At 43.3% G+C, this 26,111-nt stretch overlaps 1 protein-coding gene across 3 annotated transcripts in view; it reads left to right on the forward strand.

The window, feature by feature from the left end:
- MAML3 (mastermind like transcriptional coactivator 3) overlaps positions 1-26,111 on the forward strand; it is a 450,956-nt gene that overhangs the window by 154,810 nt on the left and 270,035 nt on the right. The window contains exon 1 of one of the 3 annotated variants that reach the window (XM_060400653.1): positions 1-26,111. This exon is cut by the window's left edge and continues 42,545 nt beyond it; it is cut by the window's right edge and continues 23,801 nt beyond it. The exons of the other annotated variants lie outside the window; for them this stretch is intronic. The gene's annotated coding sequence lies outside the window, so the exon portion shown is untranslated. 3 annotated transcript variants of the gene reach the window in all.

The following is a 26,111-nucleotide window of genomic DNA, read 5'->3' on the forward strand; positions in this document are numbered from 1 at the left end:
TTTGCACATATTACTTGTGAAATCCCCAATTCTTTTTCTGTCAAGGATGACTAGGGCTCTGGAGTGAATTAACCTGTTCTAGATCTTTCTGGGAAAAGAGGAGAGTTGAAATGTGAAAAACTCGACTCCTCTGCGTTGTCTACAGCTGAACAGGACAAAGGGCGCTGATAGCATCAGGTTCATTTCCTGGCATTAACAGCCCCGGTCTCCCAAACCCCATTCCACTTAGGACCCCAATTTTTCTAGCTGTGTTTTTCAAACCAGCACAGATTTGAACTACTTCGCTGAACTTTTTTTCCCCCCCTTAATTATTTATTTCACGAGCAATTCTCAACCCTTCCAGAAACCCAAATTGTTGTTTGTTCTTTGGATAGTTGAAAATACATCTGTGCCTGGGGAATGTGGGGATGAAGAGGTGTTATTTCTTATCTTAAAAAAAAAAAAGCAGACGTAATTAAAACAGTAGAAATCCTTTCAGCCAGGAAATGACTGTATGAGGCTGTCTGCAGTGGAGCAGCTGCTAGGAGCCGGTCAGCTGGCACCAAGCTAGCTTGGGTTTCGGATCTGGGGAGCCCCTTCCCTGGCAGCCCCAGCCCACTCTGCGTTTGCTCTGAGCCGTCATTGTCTCCCGGCGCCTGGGCTTCTTTGTCTGCGGTGTCACACACTCCACTCCGTAGCCAGCCTCCCTCAGCCTCTGTTCATCCCATTTTCTTTCTTTCTTTTCCCACTGCTCACCACCCTGCCACCCTCCCTGTCCTCTCTAGGAGGTTTATGCCTCAAGTGATTGGAGAAGATTTTAGTGAAGTATGCTCTAAAGATCCCACTTCTAATGAGCTTCCAAGAAGTGAAGACATAAGATATGATGCCTTTAAAATGGACAGTGTGCCTATGTGGAGTTGGAAGTTACGTGTTCTTGATGTCTTAGTTTCTAGTGAAAAATACAGGGGGCGGGAGGAGGAGGGAGGAAGCTGAACGAGAGGGTGGGGCTTGTCCTTAAGTAGCATAGCAATAATAACTAAAGGGTATTGCTGTTAACACACCTCACCCAATATTCTGGGGGTATGGAGAGACCTGTCAGTATGCCCTGGCTTCTGGGCCATTGTTAATAAGGAGCAAAATGTGACAACGAATGCCTTGTGAATTTAAATGGCCGGGTGCATGTTTAGAATGGCTTCCGAAGGAAACACATGCCTCCCCATTCTGGCTAGTGTAAGGCATTAATAATGGCTTGGTGGGGCTTGACTCTAAAGAGCTCATTTACAGTCTCTCTCTTCCCTTCTGCCTGTTACCTGTAGCTAACAATGCTTTTTAAGTGATGCTCTTGCTTGTGCTGAGGAGAACAGGGATGGGAGAAAGACGGAGTCGACAAGGCTCTTAAAGCCATTTGTAATTGACAAAAAAACTTGCCTTGCGGGAACTTCAAGCACTTGCGTATAGAAATCTTATACCTGGGACAGACTTAATTCAAAGAGTCAGATCCTGATGGTTAGAGACACAGAAACTGAGCTTAGAGGATGCTGCAGGTCGGTTCCTAGGACACAGAGCCCGAATGTGACCACACCAGGGCTTGAATCTGGTGCGCTTTCAAGACTTTCAGGGGCACAGGCTTATGTTTTGGTCCTCTTTGAAGGATGTCACTGGCAAAATGTCATTATCCCTAGACACAGAAGGAGCATTTCCTGGTGGTAACCCTCTATTCCAAAGCCAGTGAGATCAGACCCTGTGTTTCTCACTACCGTCCTGAGCTGTCTGAAATTAACCATGTTGTCCTTACAGGCATCGGGCCCTTGACTCCAGCCATCTCAGAGCTCTTGTTTCTGCCTCTCTTCCCTTCACTGCCCCCTGACCTATTCTCTACTGCTCAACACCAGTTAGCATCTTTTCTCTTTATACCCAAGGTGTGTCTTGCATTTTTCTTACACTCAGTGTTTCCCTCTCAGTATATTTGGAGTTCTGTCCAAGATCTCCTCCTGAAATTTTCTCTTAGGTAACCCAGGCCTGCCCCCAAAAGCAGTGCTAGTATTATTTCCAAATGGGTCCCAGCCTAGCACCCAGGGTCAACACAGGACAGGCTTAGGGGCTGAAGATCAAGTCCTGGCTGGCAGCAGTTCAGGGAAGTGTGTTAACTCCCTGTGGACTCCCCTGCAAAGGTCCCTCCAGCTCTAGAATTCTAAATCCTCTTATGCTGGGTTGGCCAAAAATTCGTTTGGGCTTTTCCCTAACATATTACAGAAAAATCCAAACAAACTGTTTGGCCAACCCAGTACATTTACAGAGAGGGATTTTGAGAAAGAATTGGTCAACTGAAGCATCGACCCAGTCAAACTGTGTTATTAAAAGCTCAGGCTCCTGGAGCCCAGATCTTTAGTCCCAGGTTGGAGCTGAGTGCCTTGTCCCCACACTGCTCTCTTGCTGCCTCTGTGGGCACATCTCCACCTGGCTCTGCCAGCTCTCACTCGAGGGACCAGTGCTGCTGGTGAAGGACAAGGACACGGGATGCTATGTAATTGGAAAATAATTCTCATACATACGTTTCTTTTCTGCCAAGATGGTTTGGGTATATCTAGTAAACAAATCAAGAAATGGGGGTAACTGTGTTCATGTAATTCTTCTGTGTGTGTGTTGTGTGAACGTTCTGATTCTATTCCAGAATATAAGCTCCTTACAGGCAAGCCATGTAATGACACAGTGTTAGGGGTCTGTGGCTTGTTCTTGTTTAGTTGCAAAGTCATTGGACTCTTTGCAACGCTATGGACTGTAGTCCGCCAGGCTCCTCTTACCCTGGGATTTCTCAGGCAAGAATCCTGGAACGGGTTGCCATTTCCTTTTCTGGAGGATCTTCCCGACCCAGGGATTGAAATCACATCTCCTGTTTGGCAGGTGGATTCTTTACCACTGAGCCACCTGGGAGGTCTCTAAGTAATTAGTGATAGTAACAGTAAGTCCTGGGTATTCTGATTTTAAGTCTAGTCCTTAGACCCTCTAGTCTGATGGAATTTAAAGTCATTATTGTCTTCCGAATATTTATGAATGTATCATGAAAATGAATCTGATGGAAAGTTGACTAACCTTCCTCTTTCCCATTGTGACATTAAACGTCATGATTTGCGTTTTCTGCTTCTACTTCTGTGTAAGTTTTCCCACTTCAGACCTCGACTTGAATATCTTTTCAGATTTTTATATTTATTCTAAATGTAATCAGAAGTTCAACAGGACAGATTTCAAGTAGAGAAAAAGCAATAGTGTTCATATGAATGGTTTGGTTTTCATCTTTCTATGTTGCTGTGAAAAAGGCATGGTAGTCCAGATGTGAATCTGGTTTTGTTGGGGGTATTTTGAAAAGGAAGATGTCTCCCAATGTAGATGGATAGCATCTGCTAAGCCAAGGCTGTGAATAAATAATGAGGGAAATATAGATTTCATTATCCAAGTAAGTTTGAGTATATGGGGAAAGGCTCATTCTGGTTTTTGTACAATCATCTGGTTAAGCTGGGAAAGATTGTTAGGTTAATTAATACACAAAATAATACCTTTGATGCCTGAATGAAGGTGTTCATATGAATGGATGTGCAAACAGGTGAGAGTATTCATCTAGCTCTTGTATTCGCCTGTAATTTTGACTTATTTCCTATGAGGAAGCAGGATAGGGGTCAGCTTACTTTTTTAGACACAGCTCTGTACCAGCTTCAGTGACTTTGGCTTGTCACTTTGCTGTTTATGAGCTCTGAGACCTCTTGGGGGCATTCTTTAAGCACTTGGCTTTCCTTTCACTGGTATTATAATACCTGCTCCCTACCTTTCTTAAATGAGCATTAGAACAGTTATCAGGATATATAGGGTAACATCCCCCATGAGAAAGCAATTTGGAACCTTCGAAGTGGTTTCATTATAGAGAAGAAGCTCTGAAAATGTGTTTTAACATGGTAAGAACTGATGGTGGCTAAAACTGCAACTGCTCATGGGGAAAATTGGAGAAGGATGTTGCAAATGTTGCAGACATCTATTCCATTCTGGACTGAAACAGCAAAATCAATCTGGGCTTTGTTAGTTTATCTGAGATCCGGTTTTGTGATCATCCTTCCCTGGTGGCTCAGATGATAAAGAACCTGCCTGCAATGTGGGAGACCAGGGTTTGAACCCTGGGTCGGGCAGATCCCCTGGAGAAGGGAATGGCTACTCACTCCAGTGTACTTGCCTGGAAAATTCCAAGGACAGAGGAGCCTGGTGGGCTACAGTCCATGGGGGTTGCAAAGAGTCAGACACGACTGAGCGACTAACATGCCTTTGAGATCATACTTGCAGTTCATTTGAAGGGACTGATGGCCACATCCTTCATTTTTAGGAAAACTCTCAAGCAGAGGGGTGCTGGGATAAAGATTTGGATAGCTGGCCCTTTAGGTTGGTTTTGATGTCACTAGAGGGAGACCAGGTTGTGGTGATTAAAGGGCAAGCATTCAGGCCTACTTTTCCAGCTGTTGTACCAATTTGTTACCTGATCTTAGGCAGATACATTTATGTTCTTTTAAGGGGCTGGTATTGATTTGAACTTCACTAGCTGTGGGGAGTTTTAGTTAATGTTGGCAAAACACTCTGTGTTCCCAGGTTGACACATGCTATGGGAAGCGCTGTGTTGTTTTATTGCAGAGATAGGAACTAGAGGTTCTGAATCTCCTCCTGCTTTTCGGGCTCTGTCTCATAATTTCAGACATAGAACAGTAAAGCACCACTGAAAGTAATGAACAGTCTTTACTGAGGTAAATGAAGATGACCCCAACAGTTTCAATACATTAATCAAATGATATTACTGTTTTAACCACATCTCAATCAGATGCTTCCTTGAGATTAAATGGAAAAACCCACTATGATTTTCAACAGGAAGATCATGTGAAAAAGTAAAATGTAGCTATTCTTGGATGTTTTTAGGGAAGGTATTTTTAAAGTAATCCTTAATTATATCCTTCATATGGCATTTGTTATAAATGCTTGATGAAACACTGTAGGCAGAAATATTGTAAAGATAGGGGGAAATAAGCACATTTCTCCTCAAAATATACGTGGTAATCCACATCTGTGAACCAAGGGGTCATTTACTGCGTTTCTACTATATATCCAGAATTGGAACCTGAAATGGTTTGACTTAAATCTTTAATTTATCGAGGGTGGGTGTTTTTATCCCACAATTTCCAGTTAGACCTTATTCACTTGAAAAGATAAATGTTTTATCAGACCTACGAAGAACTATGTAACATTTGACATTGTAAAAATCACAATGGATGGGTGATAAATAATATGGAGTACCAAGTGTTGTGTAGTATCCACAGCATTCAAAAATAAATCCTGGGGCAGGACTTCTGGCTATGGCCAAGTAAGGAGGTCAGCAAACCCTGTCTTTACAAAAGCAAACATAAAATTGGACAGAATGAACAAAAACAATCATTCCATTTCCAGTGCACTAGAAATTGAATAAATGCATAAAACAATCTGAGAAATGTTTATACTAGAACAACTGCCGAACTTCTATTAAGAATAGTGGGCGTTTGTGGAATGCTTGCCTGGGGCTCTGCACCCATTCCTTGGCCCAGTTGTGGAGGTTCTGAGGGTGGGAAGACCATCATCCATAAAGACTGGCAGGATCCTGCTGTGGTCAAAGAGAACTCACTTGATTTGGAATGGTGGGCAACACTCATGACCAGTGGTGGGCATAATGATTTTGGTGGCTGGTGACTGGGGAGGGCCAGTGACTCTGTTTTCTTGAGGTTGCAGTTATGGTTGGGATAGGCATATTTCTAGATGAGGCTGCCCACATATGCAGCAGACAACCAAGAGCCAAGCTAACTCTGCACTCCTGGCCAATCCTGAGGCTGAACACATGCATAGAGGAAATGCGGGGCAGGTGGCGAGCCACAGCTGAGACCCTCTTGAAGATGGCCTGGACTTTAAGGGTACTCTAGTCCTTTGAGGATACTCTGCCTCTATCCACAGACAGATCCATCAGCAGAGAATGGAAGTCTTACTGGGTTGGGCTGTTTGATCACAGTATCAGTCAAATCACTGGCCGGTCATTAAGCTGTGCAGACACAGGGGTGACAGCTAGGAAGTCAAGATTAAAAATAAAAGCAAGAATTAAAAAGGAAAACAAAACAGAAAGGAGACATCATTGACTTCACCCTACAGAGGTGGTAGATTTCACAGAATTAATCCAGGCAAATTATTAAACAAGAAATAAACAGAAACAAACAAACAAAAAACGTTCAGGGGGAAAATATAACAATCCAGAATTGCTACAATAAATCCATCTCTGATGTTCATTTTCAGCAAAATATTGTGGGATATGCAAAGAAAGAAGAAAGTGTGACCTATACTCAAGAGTAAAAGCAGTTCATAAAAAGTGTCCCAATTATAGTAAAGTTGAAATTAATTGATGTAATATACTACATTAATAGAATGAAAAATAAAAGCATTTTCATCTTAATAAATGTAGACAAAAAACTCTGGCCACTTGATGCAAAAAGCCAACTCATTGGAAAAGACTCTGATGCTGGGAAAGACTGAGGGCAAGAGGAGAAGGGGGCAGCAGGAGATGGGATGGTTGGATGGCATCACCGACTCAATGAACATGAGCTTAAGCAAATTCCAGGAGATAGTGAAGGACAAGGAAGCCTGGCGTGCTGCAGTCCATGGGATCACAAAGAGTCAGACACGACTTGGTGACCGGACAATAACAGCATGTAGACAACGCATTTGACAAAACCCAGGACCCAGCCATAATAAGGACTGTCAACAAACTAGGCGTGAAAGAGAACTTCCTCACCTGATGAAAAGCACCTACAAAAAAACTGCAGCTAATAACATCATACAGAAGAGTGAAAGATGAGATGCTTTCCCACTAACATAGAAACAAGGCAAAGATGTTTGCTCTTGCCACTTCTATTCGGTATTGAATATTCAATATCAATATTATTGAATATTCTATTCAACAGTTATTCAGTAAGTTCTAGGCAATGCCGTAAGGCAAAAAATAAAAGCATCAAAAATGGAGAATTTATTTGCAGATTACTTGATCCTGTAAGTAGGAAATCTACAAAAATCCGTGGAATCCACACAAAAAAACTATTAGAATTTATAAAAGAGTTCAACGAGGTTGCAGAGTACAGCATTAATATATAAAAAGCTTTCAGTTTCTCTTATAAGCAGCAGATAGTTTTAAAATTAAATTGATACTATTCCCAATAGTATAAAAAATGAAACGTCTTAGAAATACAGCTAATAGAAGTTTAAGACTTGTGCACTGAAAACTATAAAATATGACTGAAAGAAATTAAAGACCTTCATAAATGGAGAGCATTCCAGTTCATACACTAGGAGACTAAATATTGTCAAGATGGCAGTTCTCCCAAATTGATCCATAAATTCAGTGCAATCCCTATATGAAAATCCCAGCTAGATTTTTTTTTTGTAGAAATTGACAAGCTGACTCTCAAATTTATAGGGAAATGTAATGGACCTATGATAGCTAAAACTGTTTTGAAAAAGATGAACAAAGCTGGAGGACTTACGCTACTCCATACAGTATTTCAAAATGTACTATAAAGTCAGAATATTCAAGAAGATATGTTATTGGTATAATAATAGGTATATGGAACAGAACTGAAAATCCAGAAATAAATTCTTACGTCCCAAACTTCCAGTAATACTATTTTCAAGGACAAGATTTATGTTGTCAATACAGTAATTGATATTAATATTACCATTTAAAGCTAGTGAATGTCATTCTTACTATACATACATCATTTAGCACGTATGAGTCATAATCATTAAAAATGACCAGATTTTATGATTTATTATATGTGATTTTTAGGTCTGTCCAGGTAAGTAAATACTAAGATTTCTGGGCTGTGGGGTTAGTTACTCATATAACTATAGAAGTTGTAGCTAATAGAACTTCAGACTATGAAAAGTGTGAAACAAAATGGAAAAAAATATTTAATTACTTCATGTTAGAGCAAAATAATTAATACCTTCTAATTCTATCCTGTTTATTTTCTGACAGTCCTGATTTTCTTTTCTTTTACCTGCCAATTTTCTCTAAAATATTAGCATTTAAAATATTTAAATTATTCTTTTTTAATATTTCATTGAAGTATACATTCAAAAAAGTGCATGATCTTAATTTATAACTTAGTGAATTTTCACATAATGAACACAGCATTGTCACCCACACCAAGATTCAGAAATAGAGTATTGCCAGAAACCCAGAAGTTCTACTTATGCCCCTTTTCCAGTACCCAAAAGTAACCACCATCAAAACTTTAAAACCTTTTTTATTTTACTATGAATAGAATGCTTAATATGACATCCACTTCTTAAACAAAATTTTTAGTGTATCATGCAGTATTGTTAACCATAAGCACATTGTTGTGTAGCAGATCTGTAGAATTTATTCATCTTGTTTAACTGAAGCTTTACCCTCTTTGCGGAGAAGGCAATGGCACCCCAATCCAGTACTCTTGCCTGGAAAATCCCATGGACGGAGGAGTCTGGTGGGCTGCAGTCCATGTGGTCGCTAAGAGTCGGACACGACCGAGTGACTTCACTTTCACTTTTCACTTTCACGCATTGGAGAAGGAAATGGCAACCCACTCCAGTGTTCTTGCTTGGAGAATCCCAGGGATGGGGAAGCCTGGTGGGCTGCTGTCTGTGGGGTCGCACAGAGTCGGACACGACTGAAGCAGCTTAGCAGCAGTTACCCTCTTTGAATAGCAACTCCCCATTTTCCTCCCCACTCCCAGTTCCTAACAACCACCATTCCATTCATTATTCTAAAAATCTGTCTCTTTTAGATACCTCATATAAGTGAAATTATGAAGTATTTTTCCTTTTATGCCTGGCTTCTTCCACTTGGCTTAAGGTTCTCCAGGCTTATTCATAATGTCACGTGTTGCAGAATGTCCTCCTTTTTAGAGGCCGAATAGTACTCCATTGTATTATACACCACATGTCCTTTATATATTTATCCACTGATGGACCTTTAGATTGCTTCCACATCTTGGCTGTTGTGAATATACTGGAATGAGCATGAACATGCTAATAGATCTCCAAGATCCTAATTCCAGTTCTTTTGGATAAATGTCCAGAGGTGGGATTGCTGATCATATGAAAGTGCATATTTTTATATTTTGGGGAACTTTCATACTGTTTTCCATAGCATCTGCACAATTTTTAATCCCACCAACAGTGTGAAAAAGTTCCAGTTTCCCCACATCATTGTCAACACTTGTCTTTTGTTTTTTCGGTAAGAGGCATCCTCACAGGTGTCCGGTGATATCTCACTGTGGTTTGAATTTGCGCTGAAGTTTGAATTTGTGTTGTTCAGATGAGTATATTGAGTGTCTTTTTTAGGTGTCTGTTGGCTATTTGCAGGTTTTTTAAGGAGAAATATCTGTTCGTGTGTTTAGCCCATTTTTAAGTTGAGTTATTAGTATTTTTTTTTGTCGAGTTGTAGGAGTTCCCTATATATTTTAGAAATTAACCCCTTGTCTGATATGTGGTTTGCAGATATACTCTCATATCCTGCAGGTTGCCTTTTCACTCTTTTGGCTGTTTTTTATGCTGTGCAGAAGCTTTTTAATTTCATGTCATCCCACTTGTCTATGTTTGATTATGTTCTTTTAGTGTCAGATCCATGAAATCACTACCAAGACTAGTGTTATGAAGATTTTCCCCTATGTTTTCTTCTAGAAGGTTTATAGTTTCAAGTATTTAAGCCTTTAATCCATTTTGAGTTGTTTTTTTGCATATAAGAGAAAGGTCCAATTTCATTCTTTTCACATGGATATCCAATTTTCTCAATGCCATTTGTTGGAATAGACTATCTCTTCCCCCATTGGGTATTCTTGGCACCCTTCTTGAATACCAGTTGTGGACTGTATATGTATGAATTTATTTCTAGGCTCTTTATTCCATTGGTCTGTATGTCTGTCTTTATGCCAATACCATGCTGTTTTTATTATTGTAGCTTTGTAAGATATTTTGAAATGAGGACATAAGATGCCTCCATCTTTGTTCTTTCTCAAGATTGATATGGCTATTCAGGGTCTGTTGTGGTTCCCTGGGAATTTTAGGATTCTATATCCCTAAGAGATGCCATTGGAATTTTGATAGAGTTTGTTTTGAATCTATAGATTGCTTTGAGCAGTTAAATTATCCTTGAAGTAAATACTGTGTGTGTGTGTGTGTGTGTGTGTGTGTGTGTGTGTGTAGGCAGGAAGTAGTGATGCTGAGTGCAGGAGTGAGATAAAATTATTAAAATACCAGACTCAGAGTTATAGCATTAACATGTTCATGTGTTATCTGCTGTGATCTAGCTCCCTAAAGGCCTTGGACTGTTAATTTTCAGAGAAAATGAGTACCTGCGCATGCCCATGGCATCTGGATGGAAAGCCAGTCAGATTATGTGTCCTTTGTATAACAGCAGGAGGAAGCTTGGCACAAATCACTTAGTGAGACTGGTGGGATAGGAAGTAGGTAGTCTCTCTCAGTTTCTTAGTGAGTCCTGCAGACTCCATGACTCATGGACATATAATAACATCCCAGACTGTAGAAAGTTCAGCTGAAAGGTTACATACATTCAGTGACAAGTTCAACAGAATCTTTGTGCAGGTTTGCATAATAGAATTACCATAATAGGGAAGGAGAACAGGGAAAAGGCAGTTAAAATCACAGCAGTTAAAGCCAGCAAAGTATTTTGTCCTTAAATGCCGGCTCAAGGGAAGCTGATGGTTCCGATTTGCCTCTCATTCTCTCTGGGAAAGTACTCTAGAGGGCTCATTATTTCATTAATTCTCACAACGCCCTTGTGGCATAGGAAGGTGGTGTATACTATTAGGAACAATCTTGGTAATAGGACATTAATGAATCCATTCCCAACTTTCTTTTGTTGGAAGGCAGCACTTTTGGTGGTCCTGGGAGATTTGTGTCCTTGGCCAAGATTCTTGTTTCTTTCCCCTCCAGAGCCCTCCTCTGGGCTGTGCTCTTGGATGGACAGAGTTCATAAATCCCAGGGAGGAGGCAGTTCTGCCGATGGAGGCAACTAGCAGCTTAGTAAATCTGTACCCAGCAGCTGCATCCAAGAGGCAGTCAGCAAAGAAGCAGGTTCAGTGAGCACCACTGCTCTGAGAACAGAGCAGAGCTGGGTGATTCTTCAAGGAATGCACAGGATTTGAAAATGATCACCCTTGGTTTAATAGAGGGTAAGTCAAGGACATGTTTATCTCACTTCCCCATACAAGAATCTGGCTCCTTAGTTGGGAATTGCCTGCCAGTCAAGAGTTCTTAACTCAATTTTCTTGAGATAAAAATTATATACAAGCAATCTACCAATTTAAAGTGTCCAGTTTGAGCTTTGACGAATGCATACACTCATGTAGCCACTTACACTACCCACGATATATACTATTTCCACTATCCCAAAATGCTCTTTCTTGCCCCTTCCTGTCCTTGTTTTGTGTAAGTTTAAGCCAGGACAGCTAAAGAACTGAAGTGATTTGTAAACAGCAGTTTAATGGAAGCCTTTAATGGACTCAGACTTTGCTATTCTCTCCAGCTCATGAAAAGGGAATTTATACTTGTCTGGAAAAAACTGTTAAAACACAGCAAAAATAAACCTTAAGAATTAAGTGTGGGACAACTCTTCGAAGGCTCCCTGCTCCCCACCCTCCACACTGACCTTTTAATTAGCTGCCATTTTTGTCAAGCCAAAAGGTCTATCAATGTAGTAATTGTGGGACAGCCCACCATTTCTCAGAAGACTGACGCTGAGCCAAGAGCCCACAGAAGAGAAGGCGCCAGCAGCCCAGTGAGAGCTGGAGAAGACTCCATCAACTTATGACTCTGCGTTTCTGCCTGAGAACTTCCATGTTGCAAATGAAGATGACTGTGGAGGGCGGCAAAATGATTCCCAAGCCCGAGAGGAGAGGAACTGACTCATAATTTTGACATGCGAGGAACACAGAGAGGCCGATTTCTTTTTCAACTTCTCGTGGACAACATAAAGAACAGAAAGAGCCTTCTGGGCATACAGAGGTGATGCGTGGCATTTCCATCACAGAACAAACAGAGAGAGACATCATAGCAACAGAGCTCTGTGGCGACTGACGGGATCCAGAGGCAACAGGCTGACTGTTTTTCCTGCTTGACCACAGCTCCCATTCAGCCATGTTCTTCGAGGTTGTTGGCTCATATGCAACTGCTGACCAGGATACCTCGAATTATGCCCACGTGGTTATAAACAGTCATCCCCTTGGGGGAGAGAGAGAGACAGGGAGAATAGTGCTTGTTTTAAAAGGAACCTTAATGTAGGGCAGACAAGTGGCCAATTTATCCATTTATCTTTTAACATGAAGGGAAAGAAGCCTTGCCCCCCTGCCCCCCCACCCCCACCCCCCCACCGCCTGAAGACTCCACAGTGTCTTCCTCACATATCACTTCTCAGCCTTTTCAAACTGGCAGGTCAGCAGCCCTCAGGTTGATAGTGCAGAAGTGCTAAGTGCGTTTGATTGGTATCATTACTGGTCCCTAGTAATTGATTACTGTCCATGGTGAAATATGCTGGGCAAGCACACAGCCAATAGCAGTCACTTAATCCATCATGGCTGTTTGCTCCTCATCTCCGGAGACCTACCGGCCCCGTGCTACTCGACCCCACCAGGCAAATTGCCGATGACTGCTTTGTGTGTACAATTTACTGTGTATTCACTGTGTTTCCTGTGTTAACCAAAACCACTAGCTTCAGTGAACAGGGAAACACAGGGGGTGGTTCTCGCTTGATAATGTCAAGTTTGCTCTCTGATTAACCTCTTTGGCCTCCTTTTCATGGAGCTTTGTGATTCATTGGCCTTGGTTTTGTTGCTTTAAAAAAAAAAAAAAGTCGAATGGCATAGTGGTTGTATTAGGAATATTAATTGTAAAACTGGAGATAGGTTGATTGGAGAAAGATCCCGGAGGGTTGTTTGTAATGCAGATTTTTTAGAAACAAGAAGTGGAGAATAATGAATAACAACCAGAACTAATCAGTTTTGTGCGTGTGTGCGTGCGCGTGTATTTAATCCAGTGATAATGACGAAAAGTAGTTATAAAAAGAGGTAGGAATTCAGTGGCTGCACCATTTTCTCGGCTTCTTTCCAAGATGCTTTATCCTTGGATCTTGGCAAATCTGCCTGTTCGTGATATACACTAAGGAACTTTGATACTCAAGCCAAGGGAACAATGAGAGGAGGGGTTGGAGTTCAGCTGGGAGGAGAAGAATAAAGAAATGACTGTCACGTGTGACAGTACTCTGATGACAAGTGATAATGCTGCCTGTGACCAAAACCAGAGAAAGCACAGTTTATACTCAGCAGTCTCTAGGCAAATAAATGAGAGCCAGGGAGGCTAGAAAGCGCATGTTGGTCTGCCCTTCTGGCTCATCCTGACGCTGCTTTCAGTCACGCTGGAAGAAACGACATGATAGGTGCTGCTAGGTCCAAGAGTGAACTTGGGAAGCCGGCAGAGGTGAGACTGGAAAGAGCATGAAGTGTCACCTTCGAGACAGCAGAGAGATCCAGTCTATTTCTATAGCAACCCTGCAAGAGCTTGTATTCTGAGATTCACAGAAATTGTAAGGATCTCCGCGTAGATATTTGTTGCCTTTTGGGGTGTTTTTTGTTTGTTTGTTTGTTTCAACACTTCTTGGGGAAGTCATGCTAATTCCCCACAGGCTAGGGCAAATATGTGCATGTGTGCTGTGCTCCAGAACGAGGCTTTTTAGGACCCACCTCCCAACACATGGTCATTTCTAGAGAGCATGGAATCCTAGTCCTTGTACATATTCATTCCTCATTGGGGGCCTCTTAGCTGAATGACATGGCCAGCTGGTTTAAGTGATTCCCAAGTTAGACAGGCATGTTTCACTGTTGATCACAATTCATTTTAGCTCAAATAAATAGATGAAATGCACCTAAAAGCACTGACATTTTATTGTGTGCTGCAAGACTTGAATCATTGCAAAGTATGGGCTCATCCTTCTCCTTATTATCCAGCATGTGAGGTTGCTGGTAATTTGAGGATCTTTGAGACTTGATCTTTCTTTCTCCAGAGCTCTGTTCCATGACAAGGTTTCCCTTTCCTGGAGTCTAGTGATACAGTCCTTCTTCTCACTCTTGAGTCACTTGACATTGAGAACCAAAATAGCAATCAGTAACTTCAGCTCTATTGCTAGAAACTTCTAGATCAAGCCTGTGCCCTGCTAATACCCGTCACTCTTCTGTACTTATTTACCAGTCTGCAGCAGTGAACACTGTCAACCAGCCCCTCTCTATAAAAGCACTGGTGTTCGAACTGGTTTGAAAAGGTTACATACTGTATGATTCTATGATAGCCTATAAAAAGCGAAACTATAAACAGAATAGTGGTTGCCAAGTACTTGAGGGGAAGAGAGATTGAATAGGTGTGACAGGGGATTTTTTAGGGTGGTGAGCTATTCTTTCTCTGACGCTGGAATGATGGATACTTGACACTGAATTTGTGACGACCTATTGAACTTTTCAGCACAAAGAGTGAAGCTTAATGTATACAAATTATATACATATATATGTATTTAGGGAGTCACAGGATCCAAGGATAGAATGCAGATTGTGGCAAAAGAATCTGTTTCAAATATATGAAATAACTTCACTGGAGGGAGTGGAGGATAAGGTGCTGACCAAGTAGCTTTATAAATGAGTGAAGAATGCAATACTCAAGGCTAAAGGAGCTGCATGTAAGCACTGTACTCTGATAGTTTCCCCCTAGATTAACGATCTGAAACACTATCGTTGAACAGTTAAGTAAGTGAATGGTGGATTGTGGGAGGCAGAGTTCTCATTGTTGAAGTGGAGGGTTATAGTGAAGTAAGAGAAGGCTAGAATGATCCATATGGTAGTAGAGGCGGACCTTTGTATGAATTCATGTTGGGCTTACCATGGATACATTTGCATACAAATAGAAACATTTATAGATGTGTGTTTATACACCTTGGGCTTCCCTTGTGGCTCAGCTGGTAAAGAATCCGCCTGCAATGCTGGAGACCTGGGTTTGATTCCTGGGTTGGGAAGATCCCCTGAAGAAGGGAAAGGCTACCCACTCCAGTATTCTGGCCTGGAGAATTCCATGGACAGTCCATGGGGTTGCAGAGTCAGACATGACTGAGTGACTTAAAAAATATATATATGTATATATATATATATACACACACACACATCGTACTATACTAACTTAAAATCCTTTGCTCTATCAGTTGAGAGGGCCTAGAAACGACACCCTAGTTAACAGTGAGCGCATCTAGAGCTCAGATGTTGGTTTCTAATACCAGTCTCCAGTCAGAGGAACCAGGGCTTCTAGGAGAAATGGCTGATTCTAGGGCTGGAGCAGAAAGTATAGAAGATGAGGCTGGAATGTTTTTGTAATGTCAAGAATAAGAAAGTGTTAAAAAAAAAAATAACCACAATACTGGGGGGTATGCCAGAGGGACACAGGAGCCAACCAAAAGAGCTCCAAATGGCCAACACTGGAACAATCTGAGCAACAAAATAAATAAAATAGCATTGGATTATAACCCCAAGTATAAAATAAACATTCACAAGTTCATACTGATATAAATAAATGATTGAATAAATAAATAAATGGGGAGAAAGATCTCCTGCACAGAGGGATTGCAAATCATTTATGGAAACACTCCGCTGACAAGGAAGGGGAACATAACCTCCCACTCTGTAGCTGTGCTCACCGAGTCACATAGTGACCTCTCTCTGAGGAGAAAGAGGGAAGAAAGAGTGACTTTACAGTGAGGAACTCTGGCACACTGCCTCAGCCAGATGATGCCCACTGACATCAGCAGAGATGAATCAGGTTGGTACCACGAACTCTAGATGAGACGTGATGGAAATGGCACCCCACCTCCGTGGACTTCCTCCTGAAGACCTGTAATGCCAGTGTAGCCGTGAGCAAAGCACCCCACGAACCCCAAATAGTGGATCAGTCCTCTCCAAACCAGTCACAAAAAACGAAGGAAGTCTGAGAAACAGTCACAGCCGAGAGGAGCCTGAGGCGACATCACGGGTGAATGGAATGTGGAATGCTGGATGGCATCCTGGAATCAAAAAGGGATATTAGATGAAAATTAAGGAAATCTGTATGAAGTATGAAGTCTAGTTAATGCTAATGAATTAGTATGGCTTCATTAGTTCTGACAATGTACCATACTAAGATGTTAATAATAGAGGTCAAGGCCGATGGAAATTCTCTGTACTATCTTTGCAACTTTCCTATAAATTTAAGATTCTTTCTTATGAGCTGAATTGTGTCCCTCCCCAAACCCTGAGCATATCAGAATAGAACCATATTTGGGGACCAAAGGTCTTTAAAGAAGGGATTGAATGAAAATCCGGCCATTAGAGTGGGCTCTTAATCTGGTATGACTGGTGTCCTTCTAAGATAGGAATCCCCAACCCCTGGGGTATAGACTGGTAATGGTCCATGCCCTGTTAGGACCTGGGCTGCACAGGAGGAGGTGAATGGAGGCAGGCAAGCAAAGCTTCGTCTGTGTTTATAGCCGTTCTTCATCACTAGTATTACCACCTGAGCTCCACCTCTGCTCAGATCAGCAGTGGCGTAACAAATATAATTTGCTTGTTGTTGTTGTTCAGTCAGTAAGTTGTGTCCGACTCTTTGTGACCTCGGGGACTACAGCACACCAGACTCCCCTGTTCTTCACTATCAATAGGAATTTGCTCCAGCTCATGTCCATTGAGTCCGTGATGCCATCCCACCATCTCACCCTCTGTCGCCCCCTTCTCCTCCTGCCCTCAATCTTTCTCACCATCAAGATCTTTTCCAATGAGTCAGTTCTTTGCATCAGGTGACCAAAGTATTGGAGCTTCACCTTCAGCATCAGTCTTTCCAATGAATATTCAGGGTTGATTTCCTTTAGGATGGACTGGTTTGATCTCCTTGCTCTCCAAGGGACTCTGAAGAGTCTTCTATAGCACCACAGTTCTTTGGCACTTAGCCTTCCTTATGGTCCATCTCTCACATCTGTACATGATTACTAGAAAAACCAAAGCTTTGACCAGATGGACCTTTGTTGGCGAAATGATGTCTCTGTTTTTAAATACACTGTCTTGGTTTGTCATAGCTTTTCTTCCAAGGAGCAAGTGTCTTTTAATTTCACAAATCATCCCCAAACCATACCCCTGACCTGGTCCACGGAAAAAGTATCTTCCACGAAACCAGTTCCTGGTGCCCAAAAGTTTGGGGACCACTGTTCTAAGTAAAGGAAAAACCACTGGCAGTACACATGCCCCAAAGGATGGCTGTATGAAAAGATCACTGTAAGACAGTGGCCTCCTGCCTGCCAGAGGAGAGAGCTTTGGAAGAACCCAACTGATGGCACCTTAATCTTGAGCCTTCAGCCTCTAGAATTGAAAAGCGGTACATTTCTGTTGTTTAAGCCACCAGGCTGTGGTATTTTGTAAGAGCAGCCCCAGCAAACTATTAATAATACACTATTCTAAAATAAAAGGTTGCTTTTAAGATGACACTGGCATTCTTTGTGTTCCCAACCCAGGCCCTTTGCCTGGATTATTTTCGTGTTCATTCAGATCTCAGCTCAAGGTCACCCACAGAGGAGCCTACTCTGACCACACCATTGCATTACCCTATTTTACTTCCTTGCATGGGGCTTACCACCAACGGCTATCTTTCTCATTTGTTTATTCATTTATCACCAGTCTTCCTGCAGTAGAATACGAGGTCCTTGAGAAGAGGAACCTCTGATGTGTCTTGCATAGTTGAATCCTCCACATGGAAACCCCAGGACCAGCGCTGACTACGTAGTAGACACTCAGTAACTATTTGTTGAAAGGATAATGAATCCCCCTGGAGTGGGGGCACTCTTGATGAGAACTACTGATTCACTTCTTTAACTAGACTAAAAGCACCTCTAAACATCTTTCTAAGTTTCTGGGATCTAGAAGGTGAGCAGAGTATAAACCCAAGGTGTTTGACTTTTGATATGTTCTCCTGTCTGGGAAGCAGCCCTAATCTGAACAAGGAACGGAGGGCAAGGGATGCTGACTGGGCCAGAGTCCCTCATCAGCCCTCGGAGACTGGGACAAAATCAAGTCAAAATAAGGCAGTGGTAACCGCCAAGGGAGGTGTGCATGTGGGCAGGGGGGAGGGAGTCTCAAAGGGAGCAGAATGGAGGGGACATCTAATGCTAAGGGCAGGCCTGCTCTTTATCAGCTATGTGCAGGCGTGTTGAAAGGCAGAGACGCTCTTCAAGATGAGGCTCCAGGCCCAGCATAAAGAGACTGGCAGGAACTAGGGCCCTCAGCCCAAAGCTGGGTCCTGGGGAACCATCTGCCGGAAGCTCTGTGGCCTCTGTGTCAGGCCAGCCAAGCAGGTAGCAGGATGGTCCAGGGAAACCAAGCTCAAGGCTCAGTCAGGCCCTGGGACTCTGTCCACAGCCACCTAGACTCCTGTGTGCGACAGGACAGTCTCAGGCCCCGTGTGTGAAGGGTGGTCCAGGCCCCATGTGTTAACGATGGCTAGTCCAGCTGTTGGCAGCTGGGCCTGGCCAGAGCTGAGAGATAGCAGATGGAGAAGACCGTTGCGTGTTATGTGGAAGGGACCCAGCAGATGGGGCAGACGGGATGTGGAGAAGCTGGTCGGCACAGAGCAGAGGATGGTTGAGCTCGGCCTCTAGGCACAAGATGTCCGAAGCCAAGTTTCAGTGCATGTGTACGTGCTAAGTCGCTCCCACTTAGTGGGAGAGCCAGACGTAGTCATGTCCCACTCTTTGCGACCCTACGGACTGTAGCCCACCAGGCTTCTCTGTCCTTGGGATTCTTCAGGCAAGACTACTGGAGTGGGTTGCTCTGCCCTCCTCCAGGGGATCTTCCCAACCCAGGGATGGAACTTGCAACTTTCACTCTCTTGCATCGGCAGATGGGTTCTTTACCACTAGCACCACCTAGGAAGTGAACACAAGGAAAACGCTTTAATGAGCCAGACAAGGCTACATTCATTTATACCACATTGAAGTGAAAGCCAACTTAGGCTAAAATGTTTTAAGATTTTATTTACTGGCTCTGTGATCTTACCATCATTCTGATCCTTAGTTCCTTCACCTTTAAAAAGAGAGTAAAAATACCCATGTCCCAGGGTTGTTGGAAGGTTTGGGGCTGCTATTGGAGTGACTCTAGCGTGGGGCCAGACACGTACAAGATGCCTGATAAACAGGGGCCGATGTGATGTTTGACTGATACCACACAGGAAGGGTCGTGGCTTTTGTTCCTGTCAGTTTGTCTAAAAGTAACTAGTCATGAAGCCCTTGGAAAGCGAAAGGGGAATGTGTCTTTGTTTCAGTGTCATCTCGAGATGGAGAAGTCGCCGGGCTGCTTCCTATCCTACAGCTCTGTGGGCGAAGGCCAGGTGGTGGCGGCTGGAGGGGGCAGGCGGACCGCCAGGGCTTGGGAGAAGGTCGTCTGTGGACCCACCGGAGCCACCAGGGAGAGAGGGGCGTGGAGAGGCAGGGAGGGCCCTGGTTCTTAGACAGGCCCCCAGGGCCAAGATGGGAGAGCTGGAGGGCGAGAGTGTTGCAGGCGCTCAGGGTGCTCGTGTGGTCTCTCCTGTCTTAGGATGTGGCTGGTGCGGGAAGTCATGGCAAGCATCGAGAGGGGGTGGCGAGGGCCAGTTGCCCCTGATCCAGGAAGAATAAGAGCAGAGAGGCCACCATCCTAGGCTGCTGGGTTTGAAAGTGTTCCCAGACCTTCATGTTTTGGTAGAACTTTCCCTTCAGAGACAAATGGTGCTTGAGAGGCTGCCCTTGACATCTGTTGAGTTTGCTCTGTGTTCAGGTTAACAAGCCCCCTCGAGATGTCCTGGCTGATGCTGGCTGGGCCTGGGGAGAGGTCCGCAGTCAGAGTGGTGCTGATCCTCCTCTGCTTGGATGGCTTACCACTCCTAGGGGTGGAGAGCCTGGCGTGCCTTGAGACCTGGGCTTCCCCGGTGGCACTAGTTGTAAAGAACCCACCAGCCAATGCAGGAAACATAAGAGATGTGGGTTCAATTCCTGAGTTGGAAAGATCCCCTGGAGAAAGACATGGCAACTCACTCTGGTATACTTGCCTGGAGAATCCCGTGGACCAAGGAGCCTGGTGGGCTATGGTCTATAGGGTCACAAAGAGTCAGACACGACTGAAGCAATTTAGCACACACGCAGGAGCTCATTGCCTTTGAGGCTGGCATCGGAGGTGGACTTTGGCCCTAGGATTTTCTTGTAACCTCCTGGGGCTCCACTGTTCCCATCTGCTTCTCAGGTAAGTAGGAGGAGCACAGGCCTGCGGGATGAGGTGGATTCCAGTCCCGACAGTAAACCATGAGCCGGAAGCACGTGCCCCAAGCTTCACTGGGCATCGCCTCCGTTGCCATTTCCCACCCGCATGGGTAGGATGAGAGAGTTCGCTTGATAAACTCTAAGGGCTCTTCACTTTGTTCCTGATTCTGTGATGATACATTTCTCTGAATTTCTGTGTAAGAACAGAAGAGAGCACAGAATATCCTTTTAATACTTATCTGGAGATTTAATCTAAGTGTTCCTAATTAGCATTACCAATAGGAACCGAATGTTCCAAAGCAGAGCTGGACTGCATTTTTAAATAATGCACGTCCAGGGTTTGGGCTTTTCTGCTTAATCTTACGTGAAAGATACACTTAGACTAAAAAAGCTATTACTCTTTCGTAATTTGGTGATCTCTGTCAGAGATGATTTGGTGGTGTTCTTATTGTTTAGTTGCTAAGTTGTGTCCAACTCTTTGAGACCCCAAGGTCTGTAGCCCACCAGGCTCCTCTGTCTATGGGATTCTCCAGGCAAGAATACTGGGGCGGGTTGCCATTTCTTTCTCCAAGGGATCTTCCCAATCCAGGGATCAAAGAGATGTATCTCCTGCATTTCCTGCACTGGCAGGCAGATTCTTTACCAATGAGCCACGCGGGAAGCCCCTAGATTTAGGACAGGGTTTTTCACCTTTAACACTGTTGACATTTGGGGGTCAGATAACTCTTTGCTGTGGGGGCTCTCTTGTGTATTTGTAGCATCTGTGGACTCTGTCTTCTGGATGCAAGTAGGTCCCCCCAGCATCCCACAGTTGCAACAACTAACATGTCTTTGCTGCTAAGTCGCTTCAGTCCGACTCTGTGCGACCCCATAGATGGCAGCCCACCAGGCTGTCCCATTCCTGGGATTCTCCAGGCAAGAATACTGGAGTGAATTGCCATTTCCTTCTCCAGTGCATGAAAGTGAAAAGTGAAGTCGCTCAGTCGTGTCCAACTCTTAGCAACCCCATGGACTGCAGCCCACCAGGCTCCTCTGTCCATGGGATTTTCCAGGCAAGAGTGCTGGAGTGGGGTGCCATTGCCTTCTCCAACATGTCTTTAAACATTGCCAAGTGTGGCCAGGCGAGGGGGGGATGTGGGGAGACAAAATCACCCCAAGATGAGAACCACTGATTGAGGGCTGTTTTGTGGTGTGTGTTTAAAAGGCAGAAAAGTAAATATAGAAACAAACTTAATTATGCAAATACCTCTGGGAAAAAATGCTGAATTTCTAAAGAGGTAATAGTAAAATCTGAGTTAGCGGAAGTGTAGGGCTTTAGTGTACGGCTCCTTTCCTGCATATATACCGTCTGTATATACCTTCTCAACTGCACTTGAGAAATCATTTCAAGAAAGAGAACCATCCAACTTTTTCTCTTCTGAAGATATCACATATGATCCCAAATAATATTAGATGACTGAATGTTAGTATACCATGGTTTAATAATTTCTTAAAGAAGGTATGAGTAAGACATCAACTTCACATATATAGTGTTTCCTTGCTGTGAGTCTAGTCAGATCCTCCCACCTGCTCAAACTGGTAATGGCTATGTCACGAACCCTCTTGCTTTTGCCAGTTCCAGGATGTTTAATTACACCAAAGCCCATGTTTGAAAGATTTATTATCATCCGCATCGATTACTATTTTATGGGAGGAGAAAACACAATAAAGAGAAGAGGAAAACCCCAGAAGAACCGGCTCTGTCTTTCCTGCATTATATTTTGTGTTCCTGAGAGCTGATGAGGAAGAAAATGTGAAATGCGGGGTGAGGTTTGCCCTGTTGTTCAGGCTGAAGTTGCCTTAAAAGGCAAGCGTGGCATGCTGTATGCATCTCTCCCTTCCTTCTCTTTTACTTTCCTTTCAGTCATTCTCAGAATTAAGAGAGAATGTAAGCAGGAAGAAAATTGCCATCAATTATGTTGAGAAACAACTGAAGTTAAATCCAGCTGATATTTGTTTGTACAACTATGCACCATTTTATTTTCAGTGCGTTTCCAGTTCCTCTTTTGCCCTTGAACATTCTCCAAACTCCCATGGTGAATATCTTTGCTTTAATCCACGCCTGGATGTTGAATTCATGAACAGTCCCTTCTGGTTATGATCTGATCCCTCCAAGTCAGCCCTTTCACTCTTCCCATGGGCCCGTCTTTTTTTTTAAAGGAAGTAATTATTATATTTAGTTAGTTTTGGCTGCACTGGGTCCTCTTTGTTGCTTTGCATGGGCTATCCTCTAGCTGCGGGGCACAGGCTTCTCATTGCAGTGGCATCTCTTGTAGGGCACAGGCTCCAGGCGTGCAGGCTTCAGGAGCCACGGCATACGGGCTCGGTAATTGTGGCTGTCAGAATTAGTTGCTCCATGGCGTGTGGAATCTTCCCGGACCAGGGATCGAACTAGTGTCCCTTGCGTTGGCTGATGAATTCTTATCTACTGCACCACCAGGAAAGTGCCCCGTGGCTCTTCTTTAGCTCCCACTTTCATAACTTCACCCTCCCACAATGATAATAACCTCATAAAACCTACCCCCCTCCCCAACCTTGCAGTTCAACCTGTGAGATTCACTGGCCTCACACTTTTTCCTTGTATTTGTGCGTTCATCCATGCAGGTCCCATTTGGGGCCAGACATTGTTCTAGACTCTGGAAATGCAGCCATGAGTAAGCAGACAAAAACCCCTGCCCTCATGGAGTTTACGTTCCACTCAGGGCAAGCAGGGAGGGTGGCATATGGAGACGGACATTTATAAAATGAATCAATGGTAGCATGTGATAGAATATGATAGAGGCTATGGAAAACCAGAGTGGGAAGGGTAACAGGGAATGTGTGTCTGTGTGCCTGTGTGAAAGTGAGTGTGTGTATGTTTCTGTATTTGGAAAGAGTGGGCTTGGTTTAAAATGTGAGGGACTTCTCTGGTGGTCCAGTGGTTAAGACTGTGCCTTCCAATGAAGGGGGTGGCAGTCCAATCCCTGGTTGGAGAGCTAAGATCCCACATGCCTCACGGTGAAAAACCCAAAACCCAAAACAGAAACAATATTGTCACAAATTCAATTAAGACTTTAAAAGTGATCCACATCCAGAAAAACATCTTTAAAAAATTAAAACAATTAAAAAAAAAAGATGTGATAGGGAAGGCTGCACTGAGAAAATGACTTTTAGGCAAATACATGAACAGGTAGCCCAACATGTAGACACCCAGGGAAAGAGCTTTCCAGGCAGAAGGAAGGCATGTGTAAGAGCTCAAAGCGTGTTAGGTGTTTGAGGAAAGGTCTGAGAAGGCTGGTGTAGGGGAGAAGTAGGAGAGTTCGCGGCGTTGGGGAAAAACAGATGATGCAAGGCCGTGTGGATCACTGCAGGGACTTTAGCCTTTATCTAGCGAGATGGGTTGCTGGATAATCTGAGAAGCATAGTGTGTTCTGTGTGTGTGTGTGTGTGTGTGTGTGTGTGTGTGTGTGTGTGTGTGTGTGTGTTAGTCGCTCAGTTGTCTCTAACTCTCTCTGACTGTAGCCCACCAGGCACTCTGTCCATGGGATTTCCCAGGAAAGAACACTGGAAAGAAAGATAGTACCAAGTTGTGTCCGACTCTTGCGATCCCGTGAACTGTAGCCTGCCAGGCTCTTCTGTCCATGGAATTCTCCAGGCAAGAATACTGGAGTGGGTTGCCGTTTCCTTCTCCAAAGAATACTGGAGTGAGCTGCTAGTTCTTCGTCCAGGGGATCCTCCAGACCCAGGGGTCCAACTCTGTCTCTTGCGTCTCCTGCATTTGCAGGCAGTTTCTTTACCACTAGCGCCACCTGGACCAGGGGACAGTGTGCTCTGACTTAATAGCATCATGTCATCGAGTCAGTACTTGCCCTGCTTAAACCCAGCACTTGACAGCATATAATCCCATTATCCACAAACTCCTCAATCTCGTGGCCCCTACTCACAAATTGTCTCACTCATCCTGCAAAAGCCCTCTGCACTCTCAGTAAAAAGAGTGATCCCCACCTTCGTCAAATTCTACTCATCCTTGAAGTCCAAGATGAAGTTTCTGCTTTCCCAGAAAACCTTTGCACCCCAAAATTGATCTTTCTCTCTTCTCTGTCTTCCTGTGGTACTTGATCATTGGTGTGCGTCTGGACTTGATCGTTTACTGTCTTGCCTTATTTTCAAAGCAGGTCTCATAGGTATTATACCAGAAGATCTAAGGAACTTAAGACCTGGAAGGGCCTTAGGAATCCTCTGTTCTGACCCCTTCATCTTGCAAATGAGGAAACTGAGGCTCAGCAGAGTTTAGGACATTTCTCAGATCCACTTAACTGGTGGTTAATGTGTAGGAAACAGCCTTTTGTAATGGCATTATACGCTCATTAGTGAATGACACCATGCCGTACACTTCTCCAAAGTCCCCTATAATAGTAGCTGATATAGTACTTATATAACAGATGCTTATTAAGTTAGTCAATATAAAAGTAAATTGATTTTTTGTTTCTTTGTTTTTAAAGGACCAATATAGCCCCCTAATTCATCAACCACATCTTGAACTCACAGACATTCTGATGCAGAAAGCCATGTAAAATGCTTGTGTATTTTCAGCTGTGGATTTTAGGGATTTGCTTGTGAATGTAGTTAGATGAAAGAATGAAAACTGTTGCCTTTCGTGTAGGTATTTGTTCCAATGAAATGGTATTATCCCTACATGATACAGCTATTTTCAATATTTGAATAAGATTTATCAGAGCAATTGAGATTAAACATGAATTTTTAAAAAATCATTCTTTATCCAAAAGAGAAAGACCAATCATGCCTGAGTCCCATCCACTGAGTTATTTCTTTGGATAATTGTTGGTTTTGATGGCAGACATGAACTTTCAACGTGTATAGATGTCGCTCCATTAGGGCAATTTCAGGAGACCTAGTTCATCCTGTCACCCAGAGATGTCCTTGTGAAGCACAGAGTTTTCTTGAAAATATACCTCCATGTGAGGGCAATGCTAAGACCCTGTTTCAATAATAAATGCACAACCAGATGAAGTGGTTTCCAGGAGTCTGTTGTCCAAAACATAGACTGGTTACCCTTAACCTTACACACCCACCCAAACAAATCAATAATGATTTTCCAGTGTTACAGTCTTTGCCAATATGTATAGCACTGTTTTGAGTTTAACCTACGTATGATCAGAAGTATGGAAAGTGAATTCAGTTGCTATTCATGCACAGCGGCCAAAGCTAAGCTCCTGAGGTTTGAAATAACTTGTGGAGAAATCCTTCTGGTTTCGGAGAACTGTTTTAAAGCCTAGTATTCTAGTATTAGTGACCCATGGTCCAACGTTATGACTCAGTCCGTTAACTTAGCTGACCATATCATGATGACAGTAATGCTAAGAAGGAGGAAATTCTTGATTGAGCCAAGTAGCTTGATTTATGGCTAGACTCTTAACTAGTCATCTAATAATGAATATCAGTGGTCAAAAATCCAAGATAAAATATAAATGGTATGATCAAAACAAAAGACAGAAGTATGGAAAGTGTCTTACAGTCTCGCTGGAGGAGAATCCAGATATATTAGGTTGGCCAAAAAGTTTGTTTGGGGTTTCCATAACATCTTATGGAAAATCCAGACATTTTGGCCAACTCAATAATTTTTTGGTGGCACTGCTTTAGTGGATTAGACTCTTGTAGGAAC

The sequence above is a fragment of the Ovis aries genome, chromosome 17 (genome assembly GCF_016772045.2).
Source record: "Ovis aries strain OAR_USU_Benz2616 breed Rambouillet chromosome 17, ARS-UI_Ramb_v3.0, whole genome shotgun sequence".
In the NCBI taxonomy this organism is placed as follows: domain Eukaryota; kingdom Metazoa; phylum Chordata; class Mammalia; order Artiodactyla; family Bovidae; genus Ovis; species Ovis aries.